Below are 17,500 nucleotides of genomic sequence, written 5' to 3' on the forward strand. Positions count from 1 at the left end.
TGTGTAATATTTGTATTTCTGCATTAGCTCAAAATTTATTAAACTTAAATTTTGGTAACTTGATTTTTTAGTTATATTAATAGATTTTGGATTTATATTGTTACTAGTTTTTTTAAATAACATAGATGCTTTCGAAACTGGTATGCCATGGTGAAATCCTCAACTTCCTGGTATTGTTTTTCCTTTCTCAAATCGTTTATTTTATGTAGCTCTAACATTAACCATAGTTCCTTTATCAATTTTAAAGACCTTTATTGTGAGCGTTTTTTGAGTGCAAAATTCAAACATTGCATCGATTGTTAGTATTTTATTTTTCTTAGGACGTTTTCTTGCTGTTGTTCGTTTTACTGTATCACCTATTGGATCACAAGAAGATTTGCCATGACTGGTTGCAAAAAATATCCATTCAGCTTTCAATAAAAAATCTTCTGAGTGATGGCATAGATTTTGAAAATTTTTATACTGTCTTCCAAATCCATCAGAAAAGTAATACAATTTGAAAATTAAAGAAGGAATTCTTTGATATAATTACATAAAATATATTTGAAATCAAATAACCTTTAATTTTTTTTTTATTCACTTTATAAACATTACAACAATTGTCATTTTTCATCTCAAATCTTTTTCCAAAGTAGTGAAAATGGGGATTACAAATGCTGAATAGTTCTTCACAAGCACGCAACTCAGATCTCCATAAAATGTTTTGAAGAGTATCAGTGTCTAGGTCATGTAGTAAAAAAATCTCTTTTTTTTTTCTAGAATGCATTATAGGCATTCTAACTCAAACTACTGATATCTCATGAAATCATTTTGATAATGAATTAAAAAATGTTATACTTGCAAATTTAAAAATGCACAAGTATTAATTACATTATTTATGTAGAACTAATTGCAACATTTAAATTAGATGAACATGTCTGAATTCAGCAATTAAACTTTGATAATTGGAAAAGACAAGGAACCAAGGAACAAAAAGGAAACAAAAAATACATTAAAAAAACTTTTATAACTTAAGAACCACTTAGATTTAGGTAGGAATTATCATTTTTTCCTAAAGTACTTTGGTGAAAATTGAAAAAAAAATCAGAGAATTTAGGGTTGTATGGCCTGGATGTTTTGAAATGGAATTACTCTTAGGAAAAGAAATAAAAATTGCACGTTTAATTCAGGAGCGGATCCACGATTTTTTGGTGTTTGAGTTAAATAACTTCCAGGTAAGTTCTATATTCCAAACCTTTGAATGTTCATACTTATGTCATTTAAAGATGTTTTGCAAAAATTTGCGCTGCAAAGAACTTGGGAACAAAAATACCCTAAAAATTAGAAATCTAAAACGTGGGGGAAATTAATTTTTTGAAATATGAATTCTAATATCCTAAACTAGGTAGAAATTTCTTTAAGGTAATAAAATTAATGATTTGTTTAGAAATCATACCTAATTAAACAACCCCCCTCGTTTTGAGGAGGTTGTAAACTTTACATGTTTATACCTTCTGAATGCCAAATGATTTTTTGACAAAATTTTAAAAATATGTACAATTTTTAATCTTATTAAAGTAAGTAATTTTTCTGTTTGGAAAAATCAATTCCCTTCACGTTTGGGTGGATGATTTCTACTTTTTAGGGTATTTTTGTTCCCAGACTCTTCGCAAATGTTGTAATTGTTGTAAGGATGTTTTGCAATTTTTTGCAAAACATCCTTAAATGACATAAGTTTGAACATTCAAAGGTTTGGAGTATAGAACTTAGCTGGAAGTTATTTAACTCAAACACCAAAAAATCGTGGTCCGCCCCTGCAATTATATATACATTTTTAGTACAAAAGTAAAATATTTACAAAACTATGTATAAATGATTTTTTCACACAATGTTCTTCAAACATACAATGACCTAATTTGAAATTTTAGGCTTAAAAAATTTACCACACACCTAAAAATTTTACAGTGGCAGGTGTCCATTCTTTTGACATTTATAATTGATATTTAGGTACTTTTTAATTATAAAATGAGTTTTTTATTTATATATTTAAATTCCTCACCTTGAGATTAACTAAGTCACTTATTTTAAGAATTCACACGTTTAAAGGCTTGGTTTTATAAAGAGAAATGTAAAATTAAAAATGGCGGAAAATGACCAAATCAATAATAGTAGCTAAAATTAAAACAACCATTACTTACGAACCGTTGGGAGTAAAACCTTGAAATTTTGGGACTTATCTTATTTTATAATGTACTATGGTAAAAATATAAAAAAAATCTAAAGACATAAGGTTGCACGGCCTGGTTGTTTTGACATGGAATTACTCTGGGATAAACAAAATATATTTCCTGTAAAAAAAAAAATCTAAAAAAATGCATAAAACCATTCTTACCCACTATCATATGATACAGAGTTTTAAAATTTATCTTCAATGAACCACCAGAGACATTAAAACAGGCCCCAGCGTCCTCGCTCATTAACAACTTTCCAATAGCAAAAGCCGATTTATATGGAGTATAACCTCCACAACGACTAAGAGAATTCATCTATTATTAAAAAAATAAAAAATACTTAAGGGTCGTTCGCAAAATACCTCAAACATTTGGGGGAAAGGCGGTCATTGATTTTGTTTCACTTTGAGTGGGAAGAGGCCAAACAATTTGTGATGTCACAATTAATTTTAAAAACTGCATAAAATAAAATTAAAAACTATTTTTACTACTTTTTAAAATAAATAATTATTTAATAAAAACACAAAAATTACGTGACATGACAAGGAGAATAAATTAGATCATTTGTGACACTTTCTGACAAAGGGGGGAAGGAGGGGGTATAAACAGTTGTAATGTGTGACTTTATTTGCGAATAAACCCTTATGTTTTATTTTAAAAAATAACAAATAATAATATAACATTGAAACTCATATTGTTATCAGTAGCAACTCACCACTCTACTTTTAAAAACATTGCTAGTCTTGACTTTTTCTTCTAGTAAATCCACATCAGATTTTGTTAGGCATCTTTCAAAAATGGGCTTTGTAGATAAAGAACTAGCGCTCACTGTTGATGTAGGCTGCTGTAGAAATAACTAATCTACCTACAAAATGTAAAAAATCTTGAATTACTTATTTTTAACATTACACACCAAATGCAAAGCCCCTCTAAATCCTAAATTTAAACATTGAATAGAATATCGAATCAATTATACTATATATTTGCAAATTGAATTAAGTCTTGATTCTTAAAAAAGAACAATTTTTAAACTAATCTTTTTTTTAAATAAGATGTCACTGTATGAGATTGGAGACTTAGAGCAGGTATTTACTGCTCCCCTTCCCCCCTTCTATCATAAGACCTTACTTTATAAATTGCAGTATAGTAATTATTCATTGTCATAAAAAAATATTATCTCTTATGATAATATTTTACAGAATACATATTATGTTCATTCTATAAGAATGAAATTATCTTGATTTCAATACATGGATTTTTAAAATTGCTTTTCAAATCACTTTTCTGATTTAATTCAAAATTTTGAAAATTTGTGGGGGCCTTATGTAATCTTTGATATTAAAATAAAAAGCAACAGTAGTACCTTTTTATCTATTTTTGCCATCCAACTCAATGCAACTTTTTGAAAATCTTAAAAAAAAAATGTAGTAAAATAAATAATATTTATTATTATTAATGTAAAACATTTTTTAAAAAATTACCTAAATGGAAAAAATAAATAAAACTTTGATTAACATGTTGAAATGTACATTCTTAAAAATTTAATTTACCCTGGCAAGACAAATGTGTTTCTCTGCTATCCTCTTTATCCAAAACACAATTTTTAAAGCCATTTTCTACCTAGGTATAGATAAATTATACATACAAAAATTAAACAAAATTTTTAAACATTATATAGTGATTTTTATTTAAAATTGTCAACAAACATATATTTATAAAATATTTGTCAAAAAATTATATTCTATAACATATAGTTCTGATTTCTATTAATTTTTTTACTGCACACGCACACAGATTTTAATTAGAACAAAAGCAACATTAGGACTTTTTTTTTAACAATATATTTGAAGACAACATCATTTTTCCTTGAGATAGATTAGTTTCTTTCGAGAAGTCAATGTTATTATCAGCAACTGAAATGCTTGCTATTTCACTGTGTAAATGGGGAGTTGATATCGATTTAAAAACATCTATAATTCAGTAAAAAAATAAGCATGTTTAATTTAACAAACCGTTATTTTACTTTTGCAAAAATAGTTAACCTGCTATATTTGAAATCACGTTAGATGTTCTTTGGCTATTTGAACTATCAAAATAATGTCTTCCATATAGTTCTTCATCACCAACCACATTATCTTCATCACTTTCACAGAATTTCATTGCCGTCATTCTCCTTTAATACAAACTTTACTTTTTAAACAAAAAAAAGTGCAAAAAAAATGTGTAATTCTTTATTTAAAAATTTTTTATTTATTAAAAACTAATTTTAGTAAAATTTACTTTTGCTTTGTCCCTTTTTTCTCTTTAGTGTCAGTTTCAATATTTGAAGAATCTGCTGCTTTTTCTAAGCACCAAGCTTCTTCATAAAAATCTAAACACAAATCTATGTACGTAAAATCATTTATCAATATCTAATGAAAATGTAATTGAAATGTTTGCGGCAAAAGCAGGCAAAAGCAAGCTATAAGAATAGGGTGCAGTTGGTGCACCGCATAAAAATTTATGAATTTTAATGAAAAACCCATGAAAATTAATGAATTTTTTAGTTTTTAAAAAACACTAAAAGTTTAAAAAAAAAACTAGAAGTTTTAAAAAAAACTAAAAACATTGTTAAAAAAAACTTTTTTTTTTAAAGAGTCCGAAATAAAAATGTTTTATTTTTAATTAAAAAAAGTTTTTTTAATTGTTGGAAATCTTCTTTAAACATTCTAAAGACATTCAGAAAGTTTAATATGAACAAATGCTCGTTGGAATATGTGATTTAAAATAAGTGATATTAAATGAGAGAATAGTCATATTGTAACAGGGGGCCCAAAATAAATTTGCACCAGCACATGTTTATCCTCTCCAGTGCCCTGGTCAAAACATACAGTTCAGTATCTAATTCAATTATTTTACATTTTTTTATAGTAATATGCAAACCTGTAGTGTATAAAATCCTAGCTGGGTATATCTCCCAATCAGAGGTTGGTGCCTGCAAGGTAGTGACAGCTTTACGAATTGCAGCGAAACTTTTAAATTGCGGCCAGAAGCATTTCCCATCATTTTTCATCCAACTTTTAGCAATCACTTCCACTTCTTTAATTTTTCCATTTAAAAATTCAACGATGGCAAAAGACATTTCAATATTCTGGTGCAATTCAATTCTAAACAATCTTATTTAAGTTACAAAATAAAATTAAAAATACATTAGAGATTAAAACAATGAACTTTGTAAAAGATTTTTTAGATTTATTAATGTAAAACACCAGCGTAAATATTCTATTATTTCTATAAACATACCAGGTATTAGTTTCACACAAAAAAATTTTAAATTAAAATGCATTCAACTCACTTTAAAATTATTCAATGAACTATATATTTGACGAATTTATAACAAATTTTACAAAATGACACATGCAAAAACATTCTTTAAAAATTGATGGTCTGCAAGTATAATCAAAATTTGTGTTTTTACTTCAAGAAATCAGTGATCATAGGCAATATCATAATATCTAAGCAGAAAAAAAGCATAACCACCTTTTTGAACAGGTATCATGCTGCCTTTTTTCAAAAGTTCTTTTTTTTTCAAAAAAATTGTTTTTAGGTTGGCTAATGAATTTTCATAGCAAATGTCTAAATAAGATGTTTCAAAACAATCAGGAAAAAACTTTCGAACTGAATGAGGATTTAGTGCCTAACTTTTTACAAGATCTAGTAAAACCTCTTCTACTAAAATAAACCTTTTTTCTCACATCTTGTTGATTCAGTATTAAGGCAACAGTCTGATGTGATTTTCGCACCATTTTTTAATTTGACCCAAAAAGTTTTCAGAAGGAAAAGTTGATAGATGATCAAGACTCTCCCCAAAGTTAACACAATCATCAGCTAAATGAATCATGCTATAAACATTGTATGTTACAAAGATCTCCCCATACAAAATTTGTACTTTTCTAACAAACCAAAAAAGCAACTGTTTAGCATATGCCACTAACAATTCATTTTTCACCATTTTATCTGAAAGCAGTATGTGCATAGCAATTAAAAGAGAAATAAATACAACATAGTTAGTTTTATTTATTTTTCCTTTTAAAACAATAGTTCTACCATAAAGCAGAAAGAATCGAAAACTCTGGTGCTTTCCACTTCTAAAGTTCATTTAAAGAGCGTGGTCTGCGTTGAAAATTGGGTGGTGCATAACTTCGTAAATTTATGAGTTCATTTGAAATACTGTCTTTAACAGATTGACTTATTCTAATACATAGGGGACCTTTACACCAGTTTATTAGAAGTTTTTTAACTACCCCAAGACATATAAGGTGCATATAGTCCAATGGGAATCCAGCAGGGTTGCATAATTTTAACCAAATGGTTTAAACCAATTTAAAAAATGTTGGTTTAAACCAAATTAATGTTTTTTTAAAAAGATTTGAACTTACAACAGGAAACTAAAACATGGTTATGTTAACAATTATAACTAATCTTCAATATAGATATTTTTTTTAAATCCATGATTTTTGTTTCTGTTTTTTCATAGAAGTTCTCAGTGTTCTTTTAGAACAGAGTTGTAATAAATTAGTAATAACACATATTTATCTGTTTTCTTCTACAGGCTGTTTCTCCTTCAATAGGTTCATCAAGAAGAATTGCTTCCTAATGAACTTATTTCATCAGGAAGTTATCTTAATGATATATATATATATATATATATATATATATATATATATATATATATATATATATATATATATATATATATATATATATATATATACAAATATATGTGTATATATATATATATATATATATATATATATATGTATATATAAATATATGTGTATATATATATATATATATGTATATATAAATATATGTGTGTATATATATATATATATATATCGTTAAGAAAACTTAACGATATATATATATATATATATATATATATATATATATATATATTTGTTTAGCAAAACTATAAGTAGTTCTAACATAATTTATTGATATCACAAAAAATGTCTCAAAAAACTGGGCGCAAATGTGATATGATTTGGTTAAAATATACACGAGTGACTGTTCCAGAAAGAAAGGGGTGTAGAGCAGAAAGAAAGGGGTGCAGAGCAGGTGTAGAGTAATGCGTGTGGAAAAGAAATGGAAGGTCAAATTCAAAGGATGCATGAACATATAAAAAAGTGCAAGCAATCGCAACTGTCCAAACCCACCATGCAAACCCACCATGTCCCTGGTAGTACCGCGCTCAACTTGTTTCTCCGCGCAGCGGCCTTGTTCGTCAAGGTTCGTGTTTCGGAGTTATAGAGTTGAGAGAGGGTTATAACCACAATTAAGTAGCCTCCTCATCTGTAGTGGCCTTCTGGGCCTTGGGGAGGTGAAATAACAAAAAAAAAAAAAAAAAAAAAACTCCATGAAATTATGGAGTCAACGGAAGATCAACAACTTCTTGAAGGTAGTTAAAATACTGCATTGCCATTTTAAATTTTAAACTTTCCTTGTTTTAATATAATTGTAAATATATATATTTAAAGATCCTAGATATTTTGGATATAATCTTTCTGAAAATGAAAATGAAGCTGCCATGAATTTCGCAGATAAAGAGTTAAAGAATTTGTTACCAATAATATTCAAATTAAAAGCCAAATCTGCTCCAGTCGATAAAAGCTATTTGTAAATATATATATTTAAAGATCCTAGATATTTTGGATATAATCTTTCTGAAAATGAAAATGAAGCTGCCATGAATTTCGCAGATAAAGAGTTAAAGAATTTGTTACCAATAATATTCAAATTAAAAGCCAAATCTGCTCCAGTCGATAAAAGCTATTTGTATAGTGAATCTGTTTTAAAAAATATATCACCAATAGAATGGTGGAAATCTCTAAAAATTGTGGATTGTAACATAATGGATACTGAAGGTTTATTAAATGCACCTAGTGCATTTAATAAACCTTCAGTAAAAAATTCTTTCAATTCCAGCTTCTAGTGCTGGAATTGAAAGAATTTTTTCAACTTTTGGCCTTGTTCATTCCAAGTTAAGAAACCAATTGGGGGTAGAAAAAGCAGCTTGTATTTATATATAGAACACTAAACAATGATGTATTGAACAACTTTGATGAAATATTACAGTAATATTGATAAAGAATATAGTTTACTCAAATAAAATGCGTTATGCTTTTTTTTAATTTAAAAGGATAACTAAATACGGCATATTTAATAAAAATTTAATTTTAACCAAAAAAACCATGGTTTTTTTGGTTTTTTTAAAAAACCGATGGTTTTTGGTTTTTTTCAAAAAAACCGTTTTTTTTGCAACCCTGGAATCCAGTTACCATTGGGAAAATCAACTGAACAAGGGGAGAAAGACTCTCAAGTTTGTGACCTTCTTCTTTATACAAATTATTTTTAAAAGCCATGTCAGTACGAAGTAAAGCAGTTGTTTCCAATAATCTTACACCATGTTCTTGTGTGCCAACTGCTATACATCTTTCACAGCTATGGTAGCCACTATGCCCTATAATGCATTTAACGTATTTGTGATGCTCTTGCAGGCGCATCACAAACAAAAGCTTTAATAGTCACCTGCAGCTGTTTATACCCATTAATTTGCAATTTTTTTATTTCAAGAATAAAATCTTTAAAGTACTCATACAAATTGTTTGGTTTTCCCTGACCATACCAAATTGCAACAGCATATGGTTCTTTTCTGTTAATTGTAATTAGTATAGGCCAAATGGAAGTCTTTTTACTATTGTACATAGGCGCACCATCAATAATTACAATTATATCAAGCTTTTCCTTATTTCCAACTGTTGATATGTAATAATCAATTGCATTTTCAACTCCAAGATATATAATCGCCTTTACTGACATATTAAACATTAACTTTTTAAAGAGATTTTTGTAATGTCTGCCTGCATTTTGGTATAGATGGAGTAAATTTATTTAAGTGAAATAAAATTGCATTTAAGGCATCATCTTTTATACAGTATTTTAATGACCAATTATAAAAAAAATCTTTTGTTGAAGTTAGAGTATCAAAACTACTGTATAAACTATTTTCAACTGCAATGTTATCAACATCAACATAATTAGATTCAACTTTACTTAAACAAAATTTATTTTCAGGCGAAGTGATTGAAAACATCAATATATCGCTGTGCACATCTTTAGAAACTACATTACTGTGCACATCTTCAGAAAATTCAAAACTCTTTTGAATGTCTGAATCTAGATACATGCAATTTCCTCTAACAACAATATTGCACTCTTCAAGAAGATATTTTATTCTTTTTTTAGTATCTCTTTCTTCTTTCATAAATTCTCTCATGTATAGGCTTCTGTCACATTTATTATCACACATTATTATCTTCATCTTATTACATCACAAAAAAAAAAAAAAAACGAATTATTATTCTTACACAGAAAAAACCAATTTAAATTGCATTTTGTACTATATGATTTAAGTTTGCAGTCAGAATTTATCAGGCAAATACTTGCAGTCATAAACATTACTAATTTGCTATGATTATAGTAATGTTATTATAATAAGCATTAATAAGCCAAATTGCTGCTAAATTGTGACTTTTGCATGTTAAATTGTTAAAATATTTATATTATGATGTTTTATTATCCTTAAATAGTTAAAAAAACTACCCTAATTTCATTAAGATAATCTTTATTCAAGAACTGAAAAAATAATTACTTAATAAAATATATGTTTTTCAATAAAGTTTATATTCATTTCTACCGCATAATACAATTAAAATTTGAACAAACGTTTTATAACCACCAAAAATAACAAAAAAATCCCAGCAGAAAATGCTCATCAAATTACTGTTAATAAACGGATCAATAAATTTGTTTTTTGTTGACAGAAAATCAACGAACGCTCAGTGTTTGTAAATAGACGTTGATTTGCAGTTGATAACATTGCCGTTGCTACAACATCCATTTATAGTTGATCGCCGTTGATCGCGAATGTCAACGCAAAATCAACGTCGATCAACATCAAATCAACGCTTCATTTTTTAGAGGGTATATGTTTATATGATATATATATATATATATATATATATATATATATATATATATATATATATATATATATATATATATATATATACATAAATATTTATATATATATAAATAAATATATATTTATATATATAAATATATATGCATACATATATTTTTATATTTATGTTTCTATATTTGTTACTGCAGCATTGTTATCGGCATTCAGGATTTTAGATTATTGCCATGTCGCTAAGTGTATATATATATAAATTTTTTTTTATTAAGTTTCGTAAATTAGTTAACTTTTAAGTTATTTTTTAAGTAAAAGTTTTGAGCAAAAACTGTAAATATAAGAGCCGTTTTAAAAAATGAGTTGCATTATCGAATGTATTGAAAAGACATGTTTGTGCACTGGGATCATTAAAATGTCATTCGGGTATGTTTTTTTTATTCAGTTTTTTTAAATTAGGTTATAACCAGGGAAAAAAGGTACTATAGTTATTTTATAATATTTTGGAACATATGGTGTATATAAATTGTATAGAAATGTTATAAAATTTCCTATGAATGTCTATTAATTTCTATCGAAATTGCTATAAAACTTTATTTTCTTTAAAATAAAAAGTAGAAAAAAAAAATCTATTAGAATTTCTATAGAAACTAAGAGAGGTTCTATAGAAATTCTATACAACTCTATAGAATTTCTATAGATCATATTATCCAAAAGTTTATTGAAATTCTGTAAAACTTTTGTTCCAAGGAAGATAATTAAATCCATCTTTATAAATTTTGAAATATTTCATATACTTGTGGCGTTTTTAAGTTCAAGTAAAGTTTTTAAATATATTTGTTAACATGTACTTAGGTTTTAAAGTAAAAATCGTTTAATAAAGTTTTTTTTTATATACGTTTATACGAAAAACATTTCCCTGATTGTAATATTTATTAAATCAAACGTCTAAAAATAATTATATATTGCTTTTGAAACAAAAATAGTGTTCCAAAAAATTAGTTTTAACTATGAGGTGTTGTTTTACCGAAGCTGCACAAGTTCTTTTTAAGTAACTCTTGGTTTTTGCTTATAAAGAAAATTAAAAGGTCTATTTCGGAATGAGTTTTAAGTTACTGTGTTACCATAAAACTTATTTGTTTTTTTTATCTATTTGATGCAAATAATAACTGTAAAATCAAATATAAATGATTCAAAATTTCAGAGGTGCATAATAGGACATTAAGGGTAAAAAAACGAACAATTAATTAAAACAAGGATAACGTTTTATTACAGAAAATAAAACTATTTATTTTACGTATATAAAAATAATTTTTAAATAAATAAATAAAGCTTTCGATACAATGTTCAAGGTTAACAAATGCGCTCATTTTGAATACACAAATAATATTATATTTGATTATTTTAGAAAAAAAACCTTTCATCAACCCTCTGACATCTTTTTTTAATCAAAGTAATAAGGTTTTTAAGTATGTTTAAGCTTGTTTTAACTTAATGAATAAAATATACTTAGCAAATTGTTGTTTTAAACTATGCATTTTAAAAACTTGTTTCTACCAAACTTTTGTCTGATTATCTTTGTGAGATTGTTATCAAAGAATTTCTTCTTTCTACAATTAGTTTTTCTACTGAGTTTACCTTAGTAAAGAGAAGGAGTTTTAGTAAATACATCTTAAAGAATTGAGGGAGAGTACATGGTGAAATAAAACTTTGACTTTGAAAATACCAACAAAAAAAATGTAAATGTAAAAATCAATGTATTTTAAGTTGCTACCATTGTTAGATTGTTGCACAACATGGTTTACAAAAAAAGATCAACAGAAAGTAAGTTATGAGCAGGGCTGAAAAAAAAACTTTTTTTTTATGAATAAAAAGCAAAAACTGTTGTAATTTTTTTCTTTAATCAAAAAAAACTCAAAATCCGTGCCTTTTTTACTTTAAACACTTTTTATTTAAATAAGCTGTGTTTAATCAACTTTTTTAATTAAGAAAGCATAAGGTATTTATATTAGTAAATCATATCTTTTATTATTATTACTGATACAATTCATCAATCAATACATCGTTCTTAAACGTTCTGTATATAAAAGCAAACTTTGCTACGTTTACTACTTTCATATTGTTTCCTAGCTTGGTGTACATCATGGATTAACTCAACCTTTTATTTCGCATTTAAAAAACAAATGTAAATTTGATATGCATAAGAAATTATATTTCAGAAGCATCATTATGCTTTCAAATAGGTGCATTTACATATTAAGTTTATTTTGTAAACATAACCCTACTTTACTTTTCCGTTGTAAATTTAAAGATGTTTAAAAAAAGTAATTTGGTTTAAATTAAATTTTTTTCAAATGGTTTAATCCATGCTTTAAACCATTTGGGTTAAACCTATCAAATCTGATTAATTGCTTGTTTTATTTGCTGGTTTTTATTGTGGGTTTTTGCTTTTACCTTAATGTTAATTGGTTGTGTAACACTTTCATTTGTTTCCAAAATAAGTTACCATTCCAAAACTCAATAGCCAGTCGGCTTACTTTGTACTTTGTGTGTATTGTTGACAATACCAAATATGGATCAAGTTAGAATAGGAATGACTTTGTTGTTAAGCTGGGGCTGTTTAGTTTGAGCAAATTAAATGTGATGAATATGGAGCTTGTAGCCTGGGTTATTTAAATGTATTGAACAATATTCGGGTTTTTTATGAGAAGTTCTTTTTCTTCCTTTTTATCACAATACAAATTAATAATTAATGTTTCCTCTTTTCAGCACTTAATAGAATTTGGCAATTTTAAAGTCATTTTTAAACATACTTTTTGAAAAAGTATTTAAAATATATGTATCTATCTTTTAATGCTTTTTAATGTTGACATTGATGTGATTTTTTAAACTTTATAACATTAGCATATATTTTAAATGTAACATTACTTGCGATTCGTTTAAAAAGATTTTATTTTAAATTAGTAGAAAAGTAAAAATAAGTTACTAATTAATTTTTTTTAATATACTTATATTTATTTATTTATATTATTATAAATGAATTAATGATATTTTTAATATTTCATAATCTATCAATTTTTTTTATAGTTAAATTTAAAAGGTTTCAAACTACTTCAAAGCGTATACCGTTTTTTCTTTTCTAGAAATTTATTTTACTCCATTTATATACGTCTTTGATTTTTGAAAAGTTTTTAAAGTTTGTTGTCTTTATCCATCTGCTATTTTCTATTCTTTTGGGTGTGGTACAAAAAACTGTTGGAACTTGGTTCGATTATATGAAACAACTTTTTTTCGTGTTGTATTAGGATTTAGATTTATATTTCATTAACTTTGTAACCTAACGGGTGCTTACTAAAGATCCAGACATAGTTTCGTGGGTCATTACTCCTATATAAAATTTTTGAAAAGTATTATTAAATAGCGTTTTTAGTTTTTTACATATTTTAATTAAGTTTTTCTTCAACCCGTTTGTTTCTTCAGATTCGACCAAGTCAAAGACGAGTTGACCAAAAAGGTGAAAAAGCAAGGTTAAGGTCAAATTTTTTCAGTCAAAGCTTTTATCCGGTTTGTCGTTCCTACATGTTTTTTCTTGCCAATTACCCTCATATGCTTTACCTTTTAAAAAAGCTTAAGAGTCTTTGATTGGGCGACTGTGAAAGACTAAATCCATGTTTTTGAACGGCTTGCCTCCATAACAATATGCCTATGCCTCATTTGCTTACCTTATTAAAGATATCATAAATTGCTGCTTTGCACAATCTTACGGTAAACACAAATTTCTTAAAACTTAATTATCTTAAATTAGCTGCTGCGTCACTTAATGTCACTCACATTATTCTTTAATTTAAAAGATGGAGTTCACATTTTTTTCAATGTTAATGTAGAGCGCCATTAGTAAAAAAGCAGCATGATTAAAAAAATCTTTATTGTGTTTTTGTATTTAAAAAATTGCCATGGCAATGATTAAAATTCTGATGATTAAAATCTTTTATGAAAAGTCTTTTCAAACAATATTTAATTTCTATATCTTATCTACCGCTTAACCAGATTTTAAAACGTTTTATGAACAGAAATTTTTTCTTCTGATCTAAAATAAAGTTTATTTATTTGATTTGTAACAATAAAAAAAGTTTCAAATGCAATTTCATATCATAAAAGTAAAACTGATAAAAAAATAAAAAATGCCATGGTTGTTAAATGTTGTGCTTTTTAACAACTAAGATCTTTAGGTCTTCTTAGAGGTTGCTTATAAATCAAAAAAAGAAGATAAAATTTTCTTCAAATTTTTTTATGAACATGTCTTTCTGCTGGATATTTAAAAATTTCCGTGTTACTATAAACTCGTCTTTGTTTACATTATCGATTGTTTCACCTAATTATCATTTATCTATAATTTTTCTGTTTTCAAATATAACTTTAAAATTTCTAAACACTTGATTAATAAAGTTTTTCATAGTAGATGCAATCGCTAACCACAACCACTAATCATTATCGCTTCAAACACTAACCATTGCGGCTGCAACAACTAACCATTGCGGCTGCAACAACTAACCATTGCGGCTGCAACAACTAACCATAGTAGCTTTCTTCCACCTCTGTACTTTCTTGGCGGTGTTTGTGATTTTAGTTGGTCTAATTTTTAGATTTAGTTGGTTTAATTTCTTCAGGAGCAAATTATGAGGTTGAAGATCCTGGCGTTATGATTATTTTGAAGTTGGATGTTGAAAATACAACATTACGATATGATGGAGACTTTTGATTTTGAACTTTAAAATCAAATGATGACATAAGATCTTAGAAAGTCTTTATCGCTAAAAGTCATAGAATTAAATTAAAAAAACTAAAGTAAAATTTTGATACTTTTTTAGGTGCAAATCCTAAAAGAAAAAATCATGAACGCAATTCCAACCAAACTTGAAATGTCATAAATTGTTATGAATTGTTCATCATAACTGTTATGGATTATTCACTAGATTATTCACCATGAAAGAATTTGCTACATGATTATAAAAGGACTTAAATGGTCCACAGAGAGTTTTTTCTAAACATTGTATCTTGTGGCTGCAGTCAGGTGATGTCAACAAAATAAACCCCTTTTTTTTTTTCTAGATCAATTGTCTTAATAGTTAGGTGTGTCTCGTGATTTTCCAAAACCAATAAAACTGGTTTATCATTTGAACATTTTGTTAATCTGATAAAGTGTGTCATAAACTGAATGGATACTATTATCTAGGAAAAGATCTTTAAATCTGTTTTTAAAACTGTACAACCAAACCTCCCAAGCAGTCAGGTTTTTATCCATGATTGTGGAACAATATTTCAGTTTTGGTTAGCAAAATTACAAGCTACTTGATTTAACTGAGAGAGAGTAAATCCATATAGTATCCTAAAGGCACTACTTCATTGTTAGCGATATTTCTACTTCAAACGAAAAAACCTATTGACATTTCTTGTTTGGTATGTGCTTTTATATATCAAGACCATAATATTTAGCTTTTTCTCCACATACATTTGTAAACTTGAAAATGCAATTTCACTTTTTGTTAAAGCAGAAATGCTTTGCCCATTTTTAATTACCATACGCACTGCAACCATCATGTTTACAGAAATTGCTTTACCAATTTTATTGTCAATCTGTTTTCAGTTTCGGACCATATTGACTAAAGCAAATAAAGCATAAAGCATAAATCATTATTTGCTATAATCAAATTATATGGGAAGTATTTTGTTAGACTATTTTTTTAGAATAATAATACATATAAAGTATTTTAATGCCATAATGAAATAAAACTTCTGTTACTTTATGAAATTAAGAAAAGCTACTCCAAATATAGTTTTATCTATTATATTCATATACTCAAAATTTGTTAAAAAATCAAAAAAGTTAATAAAGTATAACGAGTTTAATCATTTTCATATAATTTGCTTGTTAAAACTACACGAATTTAATCTTTAGGATCAAATTACCTATTAAAAACCAATAGACAAGAATTATGTGAACAAAATGCACAATTGGAATTCGAAAAGTAAACATCTGTTCATCAACCTTGAAAAACTCGTGCTGAAGGAGGCGTAAATACTTATATCCTCTAATAAATTGCCTTTAATTTGCGTTAAAAGCCAAGTGTGAATGAGACAGATTGTAAGTCATTATGCATAGAACTAAATTACAAAAACTCTGAAAACATTATCATATAAACTATATAAGGAGAACCTGGAGATAAATTTAAATCATTCAAAACTCATTAAACTCATTCTTAAACTAAATTAATAACACACAAAAACATGTTAACATAGTTGGTGATACAAATATCAATATGTTGAAGCATACTTCTAATAAAAAAATTAAATATTTTGTTGAAGTGTGCTCTACTTAAGCACAGTTTCGTTCCAATAATTAGTAAGCCATCCATAAAAACTCAAAATTCTTTTACATTTGTCGAAATTACATTTTGGTATGTAGCATGAAAAGTTTAAAGTTATAATTCATAAGAAAGAGTATACAGTATTTTGATGGGAAAAAAAATATTTGATGGGAAAAATATTAAACTTATGTCGAGCAATTTAACAAAAACTATTACGTTTTCAAGGCCAAAGTTTTGAAATATGGAATCGTTGGAGAAGCTGTGGTAAAACAATATTTTTCTCGACTAAAATTATCATAAAATTGTCAATACAAAAAAGTTTTTAGAAGTTGCCTATTATCGAGATTTATTCCATATAATTTATCAGAAATTATCTTTAAATGCAATAGTGCTAACAATATTTCGTCAAAAGTCCTATTTTTACATTTGATCTCCATTTTAATCATTACAATATCCATTTTCATTTGATGGATCTAATGCTTTATGTAGCCCACAATATTTTATTCTTTTTGACTAAAAGTTATGACTCTTCATTAACTAAAACGAAATATAAAACTGTAACCTCAACCCTGGTTAAACCAACCTAACCTTAATAAAAGCAATACAATCTATCCTAAATAAAAATAAAACACGTTTGAAAAATTCTCTTGAATTTATCAGCAAAACAAACTCATAGAATGTAGACGAAAACAATGTTCAAGTTTCATTTGATGTAATAAACGTGGATCCATCAGCTTCACTTAAAGAAGTTACTTTAATTCATATAGAATAATATAATAAAAATGAATCCTTTAGATGTTCTACGATACTTACTATATCAGAAACAAAAACACTTGAAGAGCTTTGTTTACATTGCTGCTATTTTCGTTGAACAACTAGATCGATGAATTGGAAAATTCCGGTCCAGT

General features: G+C 26.8%; 2 long non-coding RNA genes across 2 annotated transcripts in view; both read right to left on the minus strand.

Annotated features, from left to right (window-relative positions):
- LOC136086638 (uncharacterized) overlaps nucleotides 1–2,520 on the minus strand; it is a 3,656-nt gene extending 1,136 nt beyond the window's left edge. The window contains exon 1 of the long non-coding RNA XR_010641484.1: nucleotides 2,372–2,520. This is a non-coding gene — a long non-coding RNA (uncharacterized LOC136086638). The remainder of the gene's footprint in view (nucleotides 1–2,371) is intronic.
- Nucleotides 2,521–3,539: 1,019 nt separating this feature from the next.
- On the minus strand, nucleotides 3,540–4,571 carry LOC136086639 (uncharacterized). The gene is made up of 4 exons (XR_010641485.1): nucleotides 4,491–4,571; nucleotides 4,253–4,383; nucleotides 3,761–3,830; nucleotides 3,540–3,620 (listed from the first exon to the last, which is right to left on the minus strand). It is a non-coding gene; the product is annotated as an uncharacterized LOC136086639 (long non-coding RNA).
- Between the last annotated feature and the right edge of the window lie 12,929 nt (nucleotides 4,572–17,500).

Source organism: Hydra vulgaris, chromosome 10 (genome assembly GCF_038396675.1).
Source record: "Hydra vulgaris chromosome 10, alternate assembly HydraT2T_AEP".
Classification (NCBI taxonomy): Eukaryota; Metazoa; Cnidaria; class Hydrozoa; order Anthoathecata; family Hydridae; genus Hydra; species Hydra vulgaris.